This window comes from Lichenostomus cassidix, chromosome 3, assembly GCF_008360975.1.
Source record: "Lichenostomus cassidix isolate B80296 chromosome 3, HeHo_3.0, whole genome shotgun sequence".
Classification (NCBI taxonomy): Eukaryota; Metazoa; Chordata; class Aves; order Passeriformes; family Meliphagidae; genus Lichenostomus; species Lichenostomus cassidix.
In genome coordinates, this window is record NC_139483.1 from 37,316,694 (window position 1) to 37,335,806 (window position 19,113).

Below are 19,113 nucleotides of genomic sequence, written 5' to 3' on the forward strand. Positions count from 1 at the left end.
ACACAAACTAAAAATAAATATAGTTTTGTTGAATCCTGGATTTTTCTGGTGTGTGTATGATAGAGATAAATGTAATCAAAGTAAAGCAATTTCAATAAAAAGGAATTAAAAAGGCACTTTACATCAAGCTCTCTTTCCATTGTCTCCCTTGACAATAATTTCACAGTATCTCTGCTTTCTGCCAATGTAGGGCTGTGACTTCTCTTGAGGAACTTCGGCATCTGTAAAGGCTGATGTTTCAGAGTTGCCTTTTCTGCAATAAACCCTCTACTTCATGACCTGCCCATGTTACCAACAATTCATGAAAAAGATGAGGCCATGGAGGTGGCTCCCTGGGCTCCTCATGAATGTGGGGTTGAACTGAGGTGCTGGAGCCAGAGGAACTGATCCCTGACAGCCTGTGGAGGGCAGCTCATCATGTTCACAGTTTGGTAAGCATTACCATACTGCTCTCATCTCCCCACAGAGATGCCACACAAGCATTACTGCATTTAAATTTCACAACATCTCTGCAAAAGGAAAATATCTGTGCCACCTTGGATTATAAAGGATAAACTTAAACATGGGAGTAGCTGCAGTACAATTTATTTAGTTAAAGGTAGCTATCCATAACAGAGATACCCACTACAAACATGGCCAGAAAGAGACACTTGCCTCTGAGGGATATCTATCTCATCCTAAGACAGGAATCAAATAAGTCTGATGCACTGCACTCTAGACATATTCCCTTCTCTTAATTTTTGGCTTCTGGATGGGGACAGATGTGGCAGTCTCCCTGTGATACAGCAGAGTCATCTGTGGTGAGGTGACCCTCAGATAATTTCCACCATACATGTCAAACTCATAGAAAGCTTGCACTCCAAGTAAGACTTGCATCCAGGTCTTCCAAGTACTCAGGCTAACCAAAAATAAATCTTCATCCAGTACCACAGGGCACAGGTGTGAACAGACCTCTGTGTATGCAGTGTGGCATGTTAGGAAAAAGAAGAAAAATTATGGAAAGAGGGGTGGGATGCTGTTTTAGCAGTAAGACTTCCCTCAGAGGCTCTTGGAAGACTTCACTACAGGGAAATGGACGTCTCCTCTTTCAGCCTCACACACAGCAGAATTCAATGTGTGCAACTGGAAGCCAGGTTTAGTTTCCAGTAAAATTTCCTACAAAGGAGGAGAGACTTAAAAGCCTCCTGGCTGTAATCACGGCAGCTTAGTTTCAAAAACAGAGAGCCAAAGAAAATCAGGGAGCCAGTATTTAAAGGCCTTTCAGACTCTCTGCTGTTTCTGCAGCCCTTACAACAAAATGGTTGGAGAGACTTTGTGTCAGGGAGTTTGTGCTGGGCACAAAAACAAAAGCCCTGCCCCTCCTTGCAGCACAACCATGCAGTAGGGATGGTCCTGGACTGGTCCATGCATGTCTAAAACCAGGCACAAGGTGGAACTGTTCTCAGCAGATGATCCATGTACCCAAAGCCTTTTCTTACCTCTAAATTGATTCCCTGGGACACAGCTGAGCTGTTAGCACAAGATTGCCATGCTACTTCCTCCACCAATGGTGTCCAATGCTAGCAGTACCAAGATGCCTGCAGGAACATTAATATTTCCATAAGCAATGAGAGTAGAAAGTGAGCTTTAGGAGTTGGATATTTTATTATTTTTTGTCTATAAGAAAGGCTGTTTGTATAAGATGTTACTTAGCTATATGTCAGGTCACAAGCCAGAGGCACAAAAATGTAAGGCCCAGTTTTGCCTTTATTGCTGCCCCACATCCCTCTACCTTCTGATACATTTTATTTATATAAACATTAATTTTCTTTTTTCAGTCAATTTAACTTTTCCGCCCCTCTTTTTTTCTTCCTGTCTTCCTTAATGTCAAAAGAATGCACAGTTTTGCAGATGGATAAAACCAATTTTCAATTGCAGATGCAGACAACAAGAAAATCCTGCATGGACTCATCTTTCCCCTTCCCAGGCTAGAAGAGCTGACAGAAAGTATGAATCATCCCACATTTTGCGTGGCTGTGTCAAACCTATCTGGATTTGAGGCATGGTGCAGAATTCATGTTTTGTTCTGATATTCCCTGGGCAAAGAGGCAAAAGGCAGTTAGACCAGTTGTTCTCATCTCACAGCCAGAGTGATGGACCACAGCTCCTGGGAGATACCAGCCTTGCCCTGTCTGGGATCCTAGTAATGATCATCACTCCCATTTGGGAGGAAGAGAAAGGTTGAGGAGTCACCAAGGACCACCCCTGAGCCTTAGGTCTTTCCAGGCACTCTTAATTCCTTTTGGTTTTGAAGGCTTTTCCTACCATCATATCTGTCTGCCTGTTTTTTCTTCTCTGCCCCTTTTCTTTCTCTCATTGTGCACCCTTCCAGTACCCCCTTCCTAGTAAAATGCAGCACAGGGAGGCAGAGCAATCTGGCACTGGCCTTTCAGTATATTTAAATACCAGCAATTCACTGAGCTGGAAAATTGTAAATTTGCAATTTTATTGAAAAAGGTGGTCACCCTATTCTTTGGAGCTGTGTTCAGAGACAGCAGCATAATTAATGGACCTTTATGCAACACAGAAGCATAGAAAGGCAAATTTTATTAAGACTGGTAAGATGACATTTTTAATTTCTAAGAAACCAACTTTCCATGTCTATTTTTGCTTATTGTTACATGAAAAGAAAGGCTGTTAAAATCGTCCTGTACAGGTGAAAACATTGTCACATAACCATTTTTTTCCCCTTTGAACTAACACAGATGAGGACAACAACTGGCAGCGAGGGATTAGGAATGTCTTCTAACAGTTTGCATGCGGTGCCTACTCTAGACACCTTCCTAGCACTTCATGTGACAGCATTTCAAACCAAACCAGAGACAGACCAGTGCTGTCAGCACAACTCATTTTAATTATAAAGGGCATGCTTACTTGATGTGCTGCTGGGAAAGTTAAGCAAGACACACATGCCATGAAAAAAGCTTTCATGTGGGCAATATTAAAAGGGATGCAAAAGCCACCAAAGTGGAAAATAAAGGTGAAAGTTTTCAAAGGTAGGACAGGAGTCTTTCACACAGAAGAGGAGCATAAATGAAATGAAATAAAGCTTGTCATCATCCTTTTTACAAAATGTGGGCCGACTGACGTAGATGTAGCAACTTATGACAGTTCTGTGAATTATATGTGCAAAGAGCTACTAGACAGATGATATAACCCCAGTCTAGAGGATAAAAAGGCCACGGAGCTGTACAACTGGCCACAGAAATATGGAAGGGGTCATGAGAGATGAAGTACAAAAATCTTCTTTGGGGAAACCCTTTTGAATTAAGGACATGGTATGAACTTAGAGTGGAGTACCTCCTCCAGGTTAACTAAAAGTGCATATATCATTATTTTGAATAAGAGTACTGTCTCCAAATTAGCAAAGCCACTTTAGCAGGAACATGTCTTCCACAATAAGTTCTTAAGCAACCAAGCCCTGTGAGGATGTAAGTACTCTGCAGAGAGGACACTGCTCTAGAGCAAGCTCTTGGTTGCTGGTGGTCATTTGCCTTTTCTAGATAATTAAGACTTCCTAACACCCAAATGAAATTGTTGGCTGGGGCCTGGCACTTCAGTGCTCTTGGAAATAGTTCTGCCAAGGAAATATAACTGAAATGCCAGGTAAAAACACAGACTTCTTCCACCCTTTCTGTTCTCCTTATTCTGGCAGTTCTGTCATTCAGTCTCTGTAACACATCCATCATTCAGGAGCTGAGTTATGTGCCTAGTCCCTCATTTACACAGCAAGCCCTAAAAACATTGAGCATAGCTGAAAGGGTGTGAACTAGTGGTATCTGTAAAGAGAAACTATTCATTCAAACCCATGGTATTTAAAAATAAAGCAGAAGAGCATTTCAATTAATTTCCCTACATACACTAAGCTGCATCATTTATGAATATAGCCTATGTACTGAAACAAGATTGTCTGCTGTGAGCTTGGAAAAAAAATTATTATTACCTGTTATCAGATTACACAAATATTTGGGAAATGTATATATTAATGTTATATTTTGTCAAGGATTCTCTCTCCTGTTAGCCCCACAGCCTCTTTCGGTTCTTATTTTCTGTGCTCTCAGTAGTTGCATATGGTTATAGCAAATCAGGCCTGATGAACCACAGGCACTTTCACACTTGTTTCCATATCTGGGTGCAGCACTCAGTGAGAGGATCCACTCAGGCATATGGCCTGTAATAAGCTGAGCTCCAGTGAGTTGGAACCTCCTGCTTCAACAGCTATTTGGCCATTTGTTTTCTTGCTGCAGCACTTTGATTATTTTCCTCCCTTTGACAGAATGATGAAAGCAGACAGAGGGTTTACATACCACCTCCACCAAATGTTACCCGTATTCCAGTAGCCAGGTAGAAAAACAGGGGAAAGGTGCCTGCTGACTCTGGAAGTCCCAAGGATTGAAAAGCACATATTCTGCTGGAAGAGAGACTAACATACATGCATTTAAAACTTCCCAAACCAGCTATGGTGGCTTTTGGTGATCTTTCAGCTGAGGCTGTCCATGCAACTGGCAGTCTCAGTTTTGTCTCTTACAATGAAACTGGGATAATTATTTTTACGGGGTATCTCTTCAGTAATTATTACAGAACTGAGTGTAGAAGCTTAAAGGTATTTGAGTACTTTAATCCATCCCAGTGAAAAATATCGCTTACAGCAAACAGGCAACAAACTTAGTGCAATGGCAGAATAGAAAATAAGGCTGAAATTTTTCAAAAAATGTGTGAAAAAACATAAGGCTTTGTGCAATACAAACATACAACAGAAACAAGCAAGAAAAAGCTATAGCTTATCCTTGGCCTAAAAGAATGCCAAGTCATATAATTTCTGAGGAGAATTCAAGGGGACTTCCAGTAAATTAGGCCTTTTTTTCTTCTTCTCAAGCCTATACCTTAAGCACACAAGCTGATCAAACGTTTATTGCTACTGAAGATACAGGACAACAGCTGTGTTGCCTTCTGAGCCCCAGGACAGCACAGGGAGAGCTCTACATTTGTCCTAATTGGAAGCAACTGAAAAGTTTTACATCAAACTGTTTTGCAACAGAGAGTCAAGCTTTCAGTTGCAGTGAATTATTCATGAAATGGTTCTGCTTCCCACAGAACATTTCAATTTTTCATTGAAAACCTGAGCAGGCAAACCAAGAAACTGCATGAAATACTTCAGTTCTGAAGAGCCATCACAGCACTCCAGGGATCCAGTTCTGTTTCTTTGCTGGGGACTTAGCCTCTCCACCAAAGTTCATTTCCCAGCTACACTGGCCAGGTAGCAGTGCTGGTGGATACCTTCCCACCCACACGAGAAAGGAATACTGTCAATTATGGAAGATACAATGAAATCAAGGAGTCATCACTCTGTGTTTATTTCTCGGGACTTAAAATCTTCTACCACCTAACTCAGTCATTGTTTCCATGGGATAGGGAGAAAAAATGCATGAAGAAAGGGCAATGTGGAAGAAAAATGGGCATGGATCCTTTCAGCCTACTCAACTGGAGCAGCTAGTTTGTGTAGGAGATGAAGCAGAGCTACACAGCCCTCCAAAAATGAACAGGAGAGTCACTGAAGTATGAGAAACCAATGAGCAGAAAAAGAGGCTACTCAGTCTTGCTCAATGACAGCCATAGGATGTGTCAGACAGCTTTCATAGAGATATCAGCTCAGCACCCAGTCTAAAAGCCAAGATACAAGTGAAAGTAAATATGTTGTGTGAGGGTGAACTTACACCCAAATAGGACCACAAAGAAGGACAAAGATGATTCAAAAGAACAGTCTTTGACCTCTTCAAGCCAAAAGCATGCATTGACAAGAAGTCAATTGCTGACTGTACTTGCTTCCTAGAGGAGATTGATTTTGATTTCTCCAACCAGAATCTCAGCTGATCTAACTTAGAAAGCTGATTTCTGTAAAATTCATGCCTATTTACCTGTTGAGCCTCTTGCCCTTGGAGAAGTGGTATATTATCTAAGGTGAAACATACATGATCTGGCTATGCTTAAACTTCTGTTCAAGCAGAAAGTACTATGAGCTGCAAGCTTCAAAACTGACAATGCTTCCTCTCAGCTATTAAAAAGAGAGGTAAAAAGTCAGTTTCACTCCTGAGATCAAAAAAATCTGGCATTTAGTTTTGAAAAGGAAAAGGAATCATCTGAAGCAAGGTGAAGAGTAGGGATGTTAATGTAGAGAAGCTCTTAAATGTATCTGTAAAGAGGATCAGAGATAAACATGCAAAAGGAGTTTGACATATTTCTCGGAGGGAGAAGTTATGAATGATTGGATATGTTTGAAACATGGTATGATGACTTGCAGAACCAAAAGATCAAGAGACTCTTGATCAAGGGAATCTAGGAGAGGCAGAAAGAGAAGCATAGGTGAAGGAATAAAAGCCCACAGCAAAAAATCTTTCTGTGTTTCAGGCCCTTTTACTCTGTAGTGGGAAGGAAAGGTCAGAAATATGTGAGCACCTGTCTTTGAAAGCTGGGTAACATCCACTGGTAGCATCAGAAAAAGTTTGATTTGGGTTCTATTTGAGGAACAAGCCCTGATCAAATCTCATCTGAGTGGTCCTCATGTACTCATCATTCTCTACAAGGAAAAATAATTGTTGAGCTGATTGGATATGGAAATGCCAAACAGGATACCCTATTATAGCAGAAAGCTGATCTATGGGATGAATTAGCTTCCTGATTCTCTTGAGTCACATAGAAAACTGGAGAAAGATAATTATTAGATGGTGACAAGGAATTTACTGGGTTGTTTTGATTGCCCCAATTGATTCCCGAGGCACAACGTTCAGCAGTGCTTCTAGTGCTGCTCTGGAAAAGCCTAGCATATGGTCTCCCCCTAATTTAGAGAGCTAGTTTGCCTGCAGATGGAATGGATGACTTGGTCACTGACAAGAGCTCAGTGACCATACACAGAGCAGCACAGTTAGAGATCTACGGCTACCCTGCCTTTAAGCATTCCTTTTCCCTCAGTCCTGTTCATGCAAAACTCACTGAAACAGCAAAGCAGTGCCTAGCAGAGCTGGAAGGGCATGCACCACCCACCTGTCCTCCTGAAGTCTTTTACAAGGCTGATGTCATGCATAGGTTCTGCCTGCCTGTGTGACACCTGTTGGCTCTGTCCCTGTGCCAGAGGTCGCTGGCTCAGCTGCTGCAGCTGCCCACAGCCACTGCTGTGCTCATCTTTGATCAGCTGACCGCAAAATGCCAGCTGCTATTGAGGCAGGCAGCAGCTTTTCCTTCTCCAAGACATGAATGCCGGACTCTGTTTTAAAATTATGTGTTGAATATTCCTCTGTGCGTGTGTGTGCATTCTGTTACTTGCAATATCTGCTTAGAAGTATTAAGGCAAAATGTCTTTGTCAGTTTTGTCTTTCTGTATTTGACAACTGCTGATGTAATTTTACTTTTGTTTGTAAATCTCAGCCTATTTGCTGCTGAGTCACAGAAGAAGGCAAGACATAGTAAATATAGCTCCTAATCAACCCAGAAAGTTGTGGACCACTGGAATGACAATCAGAAAGGGAGTCTTTCTTAACTAGCAATAGCAGGACAGAAGGATCCTGTTTCCTGTGCAGAATTCCCTGTCACTCACAAGCATCAACTGATGTAGGTTGCATTCTCCAAAACAGAAATGTGAATATCAAGAGTCAGTAGCAGAGACTACCCTATTTATGGAAAGAGGAATAGAGGAAGCCCAGCATTCCCCATACAGGCCCCCTAAAGCACCAGTCTGCTGACAGAAATTATAAAATGCAAAACATTCAGGAAGCTGAAGCAGAGGATGTTGACTTTCATACCCTCATTCTGATTTCCAGAGTGTTTATCCTCCATCCTCAGTATTCCTCAGTCTTTCAACTGGCTTGACTGAGACACAAAGTATTTAAACCACTGTCTGCATTTTTAAATTTCAGGAAGGTTCTACTATTGCTAGTGCATTTCAGGTTCACTGGAGACAGCACCATCCTAGGAGATGACTGTGTATTCACATGATGTTGAGTCATTGTTACTTGATTCTCTGAGACTGAGAGGACAGGTCCATACCATGTGTGATGATACAGTTTTTAGAAAACTGGCAGGCTGTAGAGTCCACTGAGGCATATGCTATCCTTGCTATCACAGAGTCAGGTGAAGTAATAACTATAATGGGGACATTGAACTAAGGAATGAAAAAACCTAGGAGTGGGACCCTACCACTGTGTCATTGTGGAGATTACAGGGTTGTCCAGCTGGTAACTTGAGAGATGGAGTGTGATAACAAGATGTGTCTGTCCCTCAGGAGGAATTAAAGGCTTTCTTGGACCTCTAGAATGAGAGAACAATATGACTAATCAATGGACTTGGTGATATCTATCAGCCTTTTGCAAGGCAGCATATAGACTTTCCAATGTTCTTCATCAGCACAATACAAAATATTTTCCTCAACTGTAATGGCTTTAAAACAGCTACCACAAAGTCTTGCCTGTTTTCATGAAAGCAGTGGTGTTGCTGAAGTACTGTGGGGAATCTCAAGAGGGATCATGGTGAGCCTCTGGAAAAGGCTGGTCACAATGAGGCAAGCAGTGGATGAAAGCACAGGACATGCTTGAAATAATCACTGGCATTAAAATCTCACTACCAAGAGAAGTGTCTTCAGGGGTGTTTTGGCTTGCAAACATTCTGTTTCTCATGGCCAGGTTTATTTGCTATAAGAGATTCACAGAAGCTGACAGCAAGGTAATGCACATAGACTTCCCTCAGGGCATAAAGAGAAAGAAAGTATAATTTCCAAAAATGTGATTGACCAATCCAGTGGTGGAAGGCTGTAGTGCTAATGTAGACTCTCCTGCATGCACAGCTAGCAGTGTAGTGCCTTTGAGAGGCTTACAACATCTCCTCACTTTCTCCTTTCCTCTCTTTTTGAAGTTGCCGCATGTACAATATAGTGCTGCTACTTCCCAAGGCCATTCCCCTGAGGAAGACCAGAAAGTCATTCTGGTTTTCCCCATTTTATTTGCATCCACAGTAATTATTCAGGCAGTAATTGAAGGGACTTTGAATATTTATTAAAACTACATCAAAGGTGTAGCACTGTTTTTTCTTTCTACATGACCCACAAGGAAACAAAAACCCCCCAGATAATTCCATTCAAGTACAGGTTATTTAGTCCCATAGCTTTCATCTGGGTTTTTTTTTTCTAAGTTGTTATAGACTGGGTTTTGTTGTTATTCTTGCCATGGCTAATTTAGTTCTCTGCATGTGTTTCAAGCATTTTGCTAAAGGACCACGTTGTTTGCAATGATATTGATGGTGAAGTTTCTTTACCAACAGCCCCTCTCTGAGGTCCTGCACTGTCTGAGGGGAATGCTCTGAGGCTTTCTTTGCCAGGCCAAAAGGTACACTACAGCTCATTATTTCAGAGAAAAATTCCAGGACGCTTGAAATCTGCAAGTTTGCCTACTCAATGTGAGCAGCAAAGAGAGGCTGATCCCCTGCCAACCAAGGAAGTTAAAATGATGAGGACATCAGTCTGCTAAGACACAGAGCTAGACTGGATTGCAGAGCAAGCAAGGATGAACACCTTTTATTCACTGCAATACGATAGCTTCAAATATTCAAAATATATGTCTGAAATAATTTCTTCTACTCACGCTCTAAAAAGCTGTCATTGCCTCAGTCCCAGTGGAGCTTACTACATTATAAACATACCTTTTTCATGACTATGACATTAATAGAAGAATAAGCGTAGTATTGACAGCTGATTTATTTATTTACTTGTTTAATAAAATTCCATGCATTGAGTAGAAAATCATTAGCATCAACTGGTCTCAGGGCTTTCTAACTGTTTATACTTCTTAAAAATATGCATACATTCTTTAAAAAAGTATCAATGGAAGTATGGTTTTGTTGTTCAGTGTGAGCTATGATTTTTCTGTGCTTCAGGTTAATGGCAGCAAATTGAACTAGAAGCCATTCTGAACTCAAAAGGAAACAAAAATTACAACAATTGAAAGTTTTTATGGTGTCTGGTGCAAAGTAGACTTCAGTCTACTTTGTCTGGGACGTGATATTTTGGTTATAGTTATATGGTTAAAACCTTTTAGCTTTCATGGCATAGAACCAGAGTTTAGCAGAAATGCCTACCACTGTCTGCCTACATCTTTCACAGTGGCTGGTGTTGGAGTATTTTACAAATTTATTTCCCTCCAACCCCAACCACACATGAAAAATAGAGGAATTTGGCTGTTGCAGAGTGTCTGTTATGTTAGAGTACTGTTCTTTCCTTATGAGCATCAGCCTGGGTCATAAATGGGGTTCACTTCATGTTACTTCAGCTGTGGTAAAAGTAAAGAGGTTTTTTTTTTTCCTTAGTATTTGGTTCTGCTCCTTTGAGAGGACAGATCTTTCTGTTTTAAGCTCTCTTACAAATAGTTGGGATTCATCAACCTCTGGAGCTGCCTTTTGTGCTGGTGCCTCACCAGCCTCAGGAGCACAAGGGATTAGATTTGACTAGACATCTAACTTTTTTGACAGCTGTGACTAGCGGAGCTGAATCCCGCTGTAGGTAACATCTTCTGCAGGTTTTATCAGTCAGAGCTGGTTCCAACTCACTTTAGCACACTGTTCTTTCTCACCCTGCTGTCTGTTCTGCACACTAGCCACAACCAGTTAATTCTGCATGAGGTACACTCTTTCTGCAGTTCTATACTGTATTTTCATAGGTTTTTCTGCTTGCACCAACTGAAAACTATTAAAACCATAAAGTGTTTCAAAACAAGCAGGTGTCAAAAAGAAATCTCTCTTCTAAGTATCCCCCTTGCTGCTGGCAACTATTACTTGCAGCTACAAAGCAGATAATTTAAATTTTGTCTAGCTCTCTCCCACATTTCTAAAGTACCTCCTTCCTGATGGAGCTATAGCTTTTGCTGTCCTATTCTTCCACTCAGTGTATTTTTTTCTCGTTACTCCTGTCAACATATCTTGTTGAGAAATTACTCAGGGCCAAGGCATCTGACAGAGGTCTGCTGCTGTCAGTGCCTATGTCCTAGCTGATCAGCACTTGATTACAGGGGTTGCTTGATCTTCAGTGACACAGCACAGCCACCAGCAGCAGAGGGATTCCCCATCTCTGGCTTGTTGGTCATAGGTAGACCAAGGACTGTAGCATGTACTTTTGGAAGGTGGTATTAGCAAGTAGCAGATGGTGTGTTTCCTGAACAGACACTGATCTTTGCAGTTTCATTCTACTATATTATGTGTTTATTAAACATGATTGTGCTGATGTCACAGTGGGTAACTAGAACATGGGATGGATGTTGAGACTAAACTGTTTGAAATAGCATCCACGTCTCTGCACATCCATATCTCTGAACTGCTCTGCCTGCATTGTGGTCCTTGGTCCCCTGCTTATCTGGATTGGGGAATGTATTGCAAGATGTTGCAAGCCTCTCCTCAAAGCTCCCACCAATTGTTGGTTTGGGTTTTTTTGTTGTTTTTACTTTGGTTTTGGCTAGTTGTTTTGGTTTTTTAAAGAGACAGCAAGAGGATGGAAAGTACTCAGATCTTATCGTGAAGTTCAGAGAGAGAGGAATCAGACTTCAACACAAGAATGGGATGTTCAGGTGAAAAGTTATCTGCCCTATGGTGTAGACAACACCATTGTTGGGAATAAATGCACAGACTGGTACCAAGAGTTTTGTGACTCTATAATACAAGACTTTTGGGTTTCTGATACGTGTTATGTAATGCAAATCCAAAAGGTTTCTGTTGTTATTTCTGAGGGGTCATTATGAGATGCTGTTTTTAAATACAGTTGTGTTTTGACAACTTAGACATAAATTCTCTGCTTACAGAATTGATGGGTTCACACAGAGTAGTGTAAATTATTTTGATGTACAGCAAACCTTAGCTGTTATTCTAATCAGGTTGCAGTACATTTGATGTATAACTCCAGTCCTCCATTTACACCACAGGATATTATATTGCTACAATTGTCCTCATATGTGTGCATATTTATACTTATAAATATATATGTATCCAAACTGTACATACAGGTATATTTATATGCCCACCAAAACTTTATTTTATACACACAAGTATGTATAAAAATATATACATATAAGTAGATGTATATAAATCTGTGACCTCTAGTAACCTACAATAAAGAATTACAAAGTGGGTGGAGGATAAATACAATTTCTTTTTTTGTTGTTCTCTTGTCTAGAATGGGTTACACACCCTGTGAATAGAGCTAAAGAAAAGCATAATTTGAAGCACAGCAAGGAAATGGTTTTGATGTTTATGAATCACTACTGTCAAATTTGTACAAGTAAAATACAATACACTGGATATATATACACAGCAGCCCCTTCATGTTTAAAACATTCTAGAGAGCTTAACAAGTGATAACCTAAGATAAAGCTGCTGTTAGGTCAAAGAATGAATTAAACAAGTGTTGCCTTTAGTCTTGACATGAAAGCATTTACAGAGGAAATGTTCTAAATCTCTGCTGGCAGAATATTCAGAGGTAGAAAACAAGAGAGCACTTAAGATGCACAGGCCCTTTCAGCTATGGATTTATAATGATATTTCTGTAGAGCATTTGTAGAACACAAAACCTGACTTGGGCAGTAAGGAAGTAATACCTCAGCTGGATATATAGGGCCCGGAGATTAGATGTGCACCTGGAATACCTTTAAGAGCTAATGAAAGTCTGTGAATAGTTCACCTTCTGTGGGACTGACAGGAACAGCATCTGACTTGGTGATCTCCCCCTTGCTGCTTTTTTAAATTATTACAATTCGGGGCTTTTTCTTGCTTATGCTTCGCAGGTACACTTCACGATTATGCAACTACCAGGCTGAAAGCTCCTAAATGGGTATCACTGCCTCAATGGGTTTGTCCAAGAAACCACTTCTGTCCTGAGTGAATCAGCCTAAAGCAGGGCAGAGAGGAATTTTCCCTTTGTGTCCAGTCACAGAATGTGGCTGAGCAGTTTATTGTGTTGCTTTTACTGTGGGGATGGACAACTGTCAGCAAAGATTTAGAAACCTGGAAAGATTTGGGTGGATGCCTCTTCCCATCCAGCATCTAAAATCTGAAGGATAGTTATGGTTTGCAGTTGTTCCTCAACTGATCCCAGCAATCAATCCAGCTCTCTGGTGTGGGCCATAATCTATTAAAGTCTTGGTCCATTCCATTGTATCAGAATGAACTATTTGTCTGTTCTTGAACCTCAAATGTGCTTTTAAATAAATTGCATTAACTTCTAAAAACTCTGGTTCATTTGAAAAAAGCCTCCAGAAAAACCAGAATGTGTAACAACAAAGCGAAAACTCTGAGGATGCTTAGAAGTATCCAAAACTCAAGTCCCAGACAGAAGCCTTTCATCATTACAAATTTTTCATGTAAAGTGTAGAGCTATAGACTAAATTGTCCTTGACCCAAATTTGATTTTTTGAACAATGTGTTGTGGGATTATTCCAATAAAGAATGAAGGTGGATGAAATTGAAAGAAAGTGGATTTTAACTACTTAACTCCAGACTTGCTATCCCAATCTCCTTGGTTGCCCACACTTCATCAGCGTCTTGACTTTTGTTTTCTGTAAGCTCTATAAATGCCCAGGATTCTCTATTCCTGACTGCACACAAAACCTCTTTCTCAGCATCTACCATCTAATGAGATTCTGGAAACTATGTGAACAAACACTTGTCATAGAGTATACGTCGCCCGCAGGGACAGGATCAGACACCACACAAAACAGACAAGCACCTGTATTTCCTGTGAGACACTGTGGGTTAGTAAGGGGCATGCATGGGGTCTGTGCCCTCGGCATCCTGCCAGACTCCAAGCACATGACTCCACGCTGTGCAAGGTGCCCTAACCTTGGCAAGACGTGCTATCTTAAGCACAGGATCTCTCCCCTGGGCTTACTGTATCTGCACAGAAAAATGCAGTATGAGAGACAAACAAAATCTGAGGAGAGTTCAAGCAGTAAGGGCACTCATCTGAACTCATGGAGATGTTGGGAGTTCAGGCCCTCTCACACAAACAACAGCCTTCAGACAAAAAGTTGAACTTTACAAATCCTTTCCTCTGTGTAGATCCCATTTATATCCCCAAGATCTATATAAGGTGTGCACCTTTACTCAATGCTCCATTTCATTTTACCTTTATAAATGGCTTTAAGGGAGTTTACCTGAAGGGCAGGTGCTTGCCAAAGGATGAGCAGCTGATGGCAGTAAGTCTTTAGCACTGTAGGTGAAGGGGCTGCACTACACACCTCCCGCCAAGGACATCACTTCTCTGTGGTGTAGAGCAAACCACCCCATGGCCATGGCTGCCCAGTGTCAATGGATGTAAAAACTGTTTAAAAGGCTGCTGCTAATGTGTACTGGAGGTTAATTGCAGGACTCGGGAAAGCTGATGTTTGTCTGAAAACAAACACAATATATGTTTGTAGTGTAAGTTGTAAACAAGGAGGCATGCTGGGTAGGTAGCCTCAAGCTAGCAGAATTTTTAAAAAATCTTGAGACTTGTCTTTACATTATTTATAGGCTGGAGAAGATTCATTGTTTGTGAAACAGCAGGCAGTCTTTGTGCTACATCTACTGACACAGAGAAACCTTCTTGGAGTAAAATTTGCTTTGATAACCTGTAGACATTTCCTCCTAAATTCTGAGTTTCTTAAATATGCTGTTCCCAAGCTTGGCCCTTCTCTCACATGCACAATCTCTTGCTATGCCTCATGTGGTGCGTGCAACACTTCACAGTGAACCAAACCCCATGTGGTGGGAGAGAATTATCAAGGGTGCATGGTATCTTTAAAGAGAAAATTAGTAAAACATTGATTCATATTAATTCAAATAAAAGCAAATTTCATTAAAGCACTAGCAAAGAGTGAAATAACTGTTATGTACACAAAGTTAGTGTGTTCTCTGCAGAGCCCAGCATAAGCTAAAGATGCTACTTTTATAATATTATCAGAAAGCAGAGAACAAAGCAAGAAATAGTACTGAAAGACTAATTCCTCCCCCAGGAAAACAAGACAAAACACTGTGTCCTAAGAGAATAGTCTGTACTCACTCCCATCCTTTATCCTTTGTGGCAATGCAAGAGTAGTCAGCAAAGGCTCAGGGGGCAAAATTCCATTGCATGTAACTCTTCTGAAGTCCAAGGCACACCAGAGATTAACACAGCCAATATCAGACTCAAACCCGGATTTTCATTTTGTTTATTGTGATTTATTGAACTGCAGTAGCCCCTAGAGGCTCTCAGTAGGACTGCTGTCCCAATGTGCTCCATATGCTCACAGGAAAGGACAATGATGGGGCACTTGGGCGCTCACTTGGACTTCACTGGGGTCTGGCACAAGCTCAGAAGTCTTCTGTACTTCCTTTCCAGAGATCGGCTTCATGTCACTGAGTGAGGTACTCTGATTAAAAGCACCTCCACAAAGTCAGTGGAGTTACTACAACGTACAGCTTGCTGTTTGCACAAAATCATCCTCACCTGTTGCAAACGTAAACTCCTTTGCCAGAGGGAAACAATGACCCTGCCATGTTGTAGATGGGCTTCACAGCAGAGATCTTCTATTAGCCAATCCCAAGAGCTAAGGAAAAACCGCAACAACAGCAACAACAAAATAAGGCAAAGCTAGCAGTACAGCTGTCAGAAAAGCACTGGGATAGTCAAACAGGAGCTTCAGTCATTCCCTCTGGGCTGGGAAGAGAGATATCTTGTCATGTGGAGCTGTTAAGAGAAAAGTAATTAAAAACTAAGAAAAAAAATTAAAAGGAGACCTGCAGGAGTAACCCCTTTAGAATAGCTGTTTTAAATGGCTAGACTATTTTTCTTTATTTAGGGAAAACTATCTTTTTTTTTGAGGGATGTGCTGGTGTTTCTGCTTTTGCCTTGCCTAAGTCTTGAAGCTATAAAATTGCTCAAGAAAGGATTTTCACTATTAAATAGGCTTTATACAATGTGAAAATACCACTACATACTGCAGGGACAGGCAAAGGATGGAAGTAGATATGACAGTAATGCTGGATCCCTGCCCATTAAACATATCTGAAAACAGCCTCTGGTGCAGCTGGCACTGGCTATTAGGCAGTTTAACTTTCTCAGCACACTGTAGAGTCCTAAATCCGCTTTGAGCACAGTAAATAGTCTGTATATGGCTCTTCCTTCCATGGTATCCTGATGTGTTTTATATAAGTAACATTTTCATTTTATACTGGGTTTCTTCTACGGATGTTCAGTTGTTTAGAAAACTTTTCAAAGCTCATTAAAGTCTTGAAAAATCGGTAGATATATTTTAAATTATTTTCAATGCAGAATTAAAGCCAGTATTCCTTTTACCAGAGAGATTCATCATAAGGTGGATTTACTGTGGTATGTTTGAAATCTAGAGGAGGTCTGACTTTCTAGAGCAACACTACTCAATCTGTTGGGAAAGGGTGTGCATGACAAAAATCACATGTACCAAAAGGATAGCAAAGAAGGCTCTCGTTTTCAGAAGATAATCTTCAAAAATAAAAATGACCTGTAAAAACAAGTCTTTGTGATAAACCTAATTTGTCTGAAACAATCAAGGAATTTTGGCAATTATAGTTTTCTCCATAAACCAAAGACTGATCCTTTCAGCACATGGCTGTGTCCTGATCCAAAGGGATTAGGGCTTTCTAGTCACCTGCCAACATCAGCTCTCCAGAGTTTTCCTCAGTGACTTCTTCTATTGCAAGTCTTTGCCTATCAATACTTACTGAGGCTGGATGGAGCTCATGCCTCAAGATACTCAGTTATGGCAATTTAGTGCCAATTCCTATGCTGGCTGTGACATGAGGTCCTCAGAGGGACATGTAGGAGGCACCTCTTTGTATGTGTTTTTCTCAGTAGGAAGCCAAGACTGCTTTCTGCTCCTCAAAGATAAGTACTGAAAGAAGAGGACATGACAAACAGGAATGAGCAGGAAAAATTATCCAAGCACATCCATGGGAAGGTCATAGTTAATGAGCAGAAAGTGTGAAGGGCGTGAAGAGCAAAGTCTGACTTAGCAGGGTTTGTTAGCATGTTGCTGCTGCAGACCTGGTATAGACACAGAGGAGATTGGGGAGACGGAATATAATCCAACCATAATCACTTTTCCTGTAGCTATATTTTCTTTTCAGTTAAAGAGATTCAAATAAACTGACTTTTCAACATTTTAGCTCTCTAGTAGAGGCTCAGCAGTGTAGGGGTGGCAAGAACCCCTGTCAGCCTGCTAATTGTGGAAGAGAGCACACACACTGCCTGGCAAGGAGGCTTCTTGCATGCATGCAGTGCAAAGCCCACTGTGTGCTCAGGGACCAAATTTCATACCTTGAAACATGGGTTCAGCCAGGCCTTTGTTCTTGCTGGGAATATAATTATTCACCTTTTCTCTGGGTTTGGTCTAAAGATCACCTGCACAAAGGTAGAGGCTCAAGGCAGGAATGCTTAGAGGTTTCACTTGTTTAAGAACTGGGACAGAATAGAGAATAACGCAGAAGGGAAGCAGTGCAAATAATCAGTTATCACATCAACATGTGAAATGGGTGGTATTAATAGCATGTCTAATATTTTTATTAACTCATAAAAGATGCCCTGGAGTGGTATTACTAATGACAGCACTGCATTGTTATGTAGATGAAGCTTTGAGCCAAAAAGTTGAGCAGTACTGTTCATACAACATTTTTTTGTAAAACAAAGATCTAGGATCCAGCCTCTCTGGATCCTTTCTCATGTGCTTACCACAGTAAGAAATCTAGTTTGACATAATTTTTGCACATAAACTGAGCAAACCCTAAATATTACCATTCCACCCCCATCACCATCCTAGTGCCTCCACTGGGTTTCTTAAATGTAGTTCTTTCAGAGAAATACTGTCAATAGGAGCAGAAACCATTTCCTGTGGTGTGCACTTAGAACTAGTCCAGAGCTAACCAAAATATCCCCAGAACCTGGTGAGCATTTAGGATCTGCATAGTTTCCAGCTCAGAGGGAATTCACAGAGCTCCAAGACTGTGCCAATTGATTTGGTGGGCCTTGCAACTTGAAGTTGAGAGCAGCGTGCAGTGTGTAATATAATAACGTGTTTTCCTTGGGAGTTTAAATTTTCCTTCAGCCAGGCTCCATAGCTAGTTTGTGCAATGCAATTAGCAGAATTTGTTGCTGCAATTGGAGTTTGCAGTAGTGCTTCAATCAGGATATGTGAGGCACAATCGAATCTAATTCATTTTTTCCTGACTGTACGGACTCCTCAATGCTAGCTCAGGTAAAGGGTTGTAAAAATCCATTTTTTTGTCACCACAGTAAAAGCTCTGCCTATGAATACATACACAAAGCACGCCAGGTGTAAAAACAGGAGCCATTTTACATGGTCACTTCTAGAAAAGAATTTTGCTTCAGAGTGAGAGAATGCAACTTGGGACAATTGTGGATTTAATTCAGCCAAGCATCTTCTGTGATAAAGTAGTGGGTGTAATCCTTAGAGAGAGGTTCTACCATTTTAATCACAGCAGTAGAGTGGTAAGACTCTGTGTGTAGGCAAGTGATAAAATAAATTTTGGGAGCCTGTTCTGAGCTACCACATTCCTGTGTTCTCACTTTATACTTCTTTTTGCAGCCCTCCATGAATTAGGTTGAGTTATAACACAATGTTAACTTAGATGAAGGCAGAATATGCAGGTGGGGCATGCAGAGAGAGTTTTGTGTATTTTGGGAGGGTGCTCTGTAGCTCAGATCCATTCCTTCACTTCTGACTTGTAAATAGCAAAACCATTTGTTATTCAGTTTTCAAAGACAGCATAATGTGTTGGTCTATCACACTCTGTAAGTTGGCTGTCAATAGGAACTTCTGAAACAGCCCACCCCTTCATGGCTGGAAAATACTAAATAACAACTACCAATACTTAAATGCTTGCCTTTTGTGTTTTTCAGGAAACAAGAACAAAAAATTGGAACATTGCCTTTTCCAATAGAAATTCTTTTTTGTACTGACACTCACAAACTTTTTGAATATTACTTTCTTCTAGCTTCATTCACTATATTACCATTAGCTTTGTGCTCTGAATAGCATGGTT

General features: G+C 40.8%; 1 long non-coding RNA gene across 1 annotated transcript; it reads right to left on the bottom strand.

The window, feature by feature from the left end:
- Positions 1-1,481: 1,481 nt before the first annotated feature.
- Positions 1,482-15,270, bottom strand: LOC146439481 (uncharacterized). The gene is made up of 3 exons (XR_014851261.1): positions 15,094-15,270; positions 14,211-14,445; positions 1,482-1,577 (listed from the first exon to the last, which is right to left on the bottom strand). It is a non-coding gene; the product is annotated as an uncharacterized LOC146439481 (long non-coding RNA).
- Between the last annotated feature and the right edge of the window lie 3,843 nt (positions 15,271-19,113).